Raw genomic sequence first — 3864 nt, forward strand, 5'->3', positions numbered from 1 at the left:
GGGGGGTTTATAGATCAACAATGCGTTTATAATAGTCGAGTAGTTTTGGCTTTTTTGGTATGTAACATATATCAAGTAAGATCATCTTCATATTTCTGAAAGATTTTAAATAAAAATGCTTAATATAATTTTTATATACAGTTGAACATTAATTTTGAAATAGTAGTTGAACCAATAGATTTGTTTTTCTAACATCTTCAATAGTGATATCTTAAATAGTATCTCACCAAGAAATATTTTTATGAAAATATAATATTCAAATGAAAACTTTATATAATTGTCACTTGTTAATTTAGTTCAATTTCAATAAAATCTGTCAAAAAATTGTCAAAATGTTCAAAAACATAATTTTAAAGAAAAATCAAAAACATTAGTAGTGCTTAATTTGAAAACTCATTAAGATATTTTGGTAATAAAGATGCTCTTATGTCTTGACTCCCAACGATAAAATAATTTTATATTTGATATCTTTTAAAAAGAAAATAAAATATTGTCAAGTTATATTATATTTTTTAAATAAAAAGTAAATAAATAAATAAAAAATAGTAATAGCTAAAAAAAAGAATTTTTAAAAAAATATTTTTAACGTCATCAGCAAAACACTAAATCCTAAACCCTAAATCCTAAACTCTTAGGTAAACCTTAATTTCTTGGATAAATTTTAAACTCTAAATCAAAAACAATAACACTCAAGGGTTTAGGGTTTAGGGTTTAAGTTTTAGGATTTAGAGTTTAGGGGTTAGTGTTTTAGTGTTTACTGTTTTTGATTTAAATTTTAGGATTTATCCAAAGGTTTAGGGTTTATCCAAGGGTTTAGGATTTATGGTTTAGTATTTTGCTGATGACATTAATTTTTTTGTTAAAATATTTTTTAACTATTATTATTATTTTTATTTTTTATTTTAAAATTATAATTTAAATTAATAATATTTTGTTTCTTTTTTTAAAAGATATCAAATATGAAATAACGAAATCTTAGTGGTTGATAACTCCCGACTCCCTGCCATTGAATAAATTTGTTTTCTTTTTCTTGTAATCGAAATTGATAATGTATAGAAATTTAAACTTACTAATCGTTATGAAAAAATGGATATTTATGCCACGTAGCCGAAGAAAAATCTAGTAGTATTGGTCGTGGATGGTGGTAACACAAAATTAATTATAAAGCTAAAAAAGAAATAAAGATAAACTCTGTGTTGTAAACACACAACAACAACAAAGTTGATAGTTGGACTGTTTTCTTTTTAATAACTTGTTGTATTTCTGTGTGGAAATGGCCCTGGGCATTCGGGTATTAGGTTCAGTTTCGGGTACAAATCATTCGGTTTCAGGTATATCGGATAAATCATTCTTATATTCAATAGGTACTTATGAAATTTCAATCCGGTTTCGGTTCGATTACAGTTTGGTTTCGGTTCGGTTTTGGATATTTGTTTAATATATGAATCAATTGTGTGTATATATATATATATATATCAGTTAAAACATGTTAGTCTCGGTGGTTTATTAGTTATACACTTGCATATTTGTCAATCTAACCAGAATTTGAGTCACTGAAATGCTAGTTTTATAATTATTTACTATATTTTAATACATAAAATACTATATATATATATATATAAATAATATAAATGAGAACATAAAAGATAATGTGATCTTGTGGTAACAATGTTCTCACTCTTCTTATCCAACTTGGGCTCGAGTGGAGTTGATGATATTTTACCTAATATTAGAAAGCTAAAACTTGGTTTTTGGATATTCGGGTACCGGTTCGGTTCTGTATTTAATTCTAGTTTCGGTTCTATTATTCGAATATAGATATATAGGAACTACTCAGGTATTTGAGAATTTCGGTCCGGTTTCGGTTAATTTAGTTCGGTTCCAATTCAATTTTTCGGTTCCAGTTTTTTTGACCAGGGCTATGTGGAATATAAGAAATCAGAAGAAACATGGTTCAGTTGTTTATTGTTGTCACTTTCATTTAAATAAATGATGTTTTCTTCTCCTTCCCTAGACTATATTTGCGAAGTAATTTTGCCACATGTCATTTCTACAATCAATTTCATAAAATAAATATGACATGACTACTGAAATTGATGACATGTATTATAACTTAATATGACATAGACAATTCCATTTAGTGTTAATTTATATTTTTGGTAAACTTTTTAAAATATGGTAATAACTCATATATTATATTTAATGTCAATTTATATTTTTGGAATTTTTTTTTGAATATGGGAATAACTCATAAATCATCATTAAAATAAATGTATTCAAATATGGAATTATAAATTTCAAAATATAATTTAATTATATATTTTTAAATTATACAATTTTATTACGAAAATTTTTAAAAATGTATACAATTTTTTTAGAAAATTATAAAAATTTAATCGTAAAATCATTATTTTCTTATATATCTAAATTTTTATAAATATAGTTTAATTTTAATTTTTGGTAATTATGCACCTTTTACAAATTTATTTAATATATTTAATTAAAATAAATAGATTTAAAAATCTATCTAAGATTATAATTTCAAATATATACATGTATATTCTTAAATATAATTTTTATATTTAATTAAATCAAATTTATATTAAAATATTGATACGAAAAAGAAAATTTACAATATTAATAAAATTTTATTTTAAAATATAATTTATATTTATATGTTAAAAAATATTTTAAATTTTTTTACTGCACCATGTGCAGGAAGACACCTAGTTAAAAATAAAAAAGGAACATTATACTGTATGAGTTTATAATTGAATGATAATAGAAAAAAATATTTGGGTTGTAATGACAACTACGTCTCGCCGTGCGGATGATTATTTTTATTTTTATACACATAATTATTTATTTTACATGGCTAACTATAATATTTAACATATTACAAATTGTTTAATATAACATTTTAAAACACAGCAAATTTATAGTTCACATACAATAACTTAATTTATATGTTTTGAATTTTCAGTGATAGCATATATTAAATCATGTGATATAAAATTCTAAATTGAAAAATCTTATTGATTAAGGATCAAAAATTTAATGGATAATTATTATATTAAATTAGTATCGTAAATTTAGTAAAATATTGTACATGAGATTAGTTATAATTACAAAAAATTAATTAGATATTTTAAAAGTTTGTTTTAGTTAAAATGAAATATATATTTATTTTTCAAATAAACACAAAATTAACTAAAAAAATTAAATTTTTGTTTAAGTGAAAAATGAAATATACATTTATTTTAAACAAATACGAAATTGATTGAATATTTAAAAGCTTTATTTTAATGAAAAATGAAATATATTTTATACTGTAAAAAGGATATGAAAAGATTTTTATTCAGATACAATTTGAGAGAAAATATAGGAATATCTATTTGATTTGTTTGTTATAGAATATTCAAATAGCTGAAATATTTATAAAAAAAAATAATTTAAACAACTTTTTAAGGAATGTCCAAATTAAAAAAAAAAATACACATGAATTAAGTCATGGCTTCTGTTTTAATAGTATAGATGATAACGCATACAATAAATTAATCACTTGTTGGGGCAAAATGAATGAGACTTTTAAATTGAGAAGATGTAAACATAAATTTTAAATCGAATTTGATAAGAGTGTTTGAGGTTTAGTTAATGTAGAAGACTTAAATGAGAATGGACCTCTCATATTTCGTATCTTTCATAATAGACCTACAAAAAGAACGAAGAGAGGGTGTCTCGTCGGTCGATCATTATTTAATCTAAATTTGACAGATATCGAAAATAGACACGAATTCAATGGTGAATTATTTGAAAAACGTTTATTGATTGGTTAAAAATAATTACAAAAGAGAAGAAAAAAAA

The sequence above is a fragment of the Brassica oleracea genome, chromosome C1 (assembly GCF_000695525.1).
Source record: "Brassica oleracea var. oleracea cultivar TO1000 chromosome C1, BOL, whole genome shotgun sequence".
NCBI lineage: Eukaryota > Viridiplantae > Streptophyta > Magnoliopsida > Brassicales > Brassicaceae > Brassica > Brassica oleracea.